The following is a 243-nucleotide window of genomic DNA, read 5'->3' on the forward strand; positions in this document are numbered from 1 at the left end:
ATGCACAATTATGAATACTGATGAGGAGAATGTCTGCTGTAATAGACAATGTTGTATCACTTTGTACAGGCATTTCTTTAACATTTGCCTTGACCAGCAAGTTCTAGTGGTTGCTATTCACCAGAGGTATGATATACGTGCTGAAACAATAAGTTACTCACCTGAAAGTTTTCGTAAAGCTGCCTATAGGCAGTATATACTATGGAAGTACCAGAAATTAGGCTGTGGCAATCGTCAAGTGTG

Source organism: Amphimedon queenslandica, unplaced genomic scaffold (genome assembly GCF_000090795.2).
Source record: "Amphimedon queenslandica unplaced genomic scaffold, v1.1 AMPQUscaffold_12935, whole genome shotgun sequence".
In the NCBI taxonomy this organism is placed as follows: Eukaryota; Metazoa; Porifera; class Demospongiae; order Haplosclerida; family Niphatidae; genus Amphimedon; species Amphimedon queenslandica.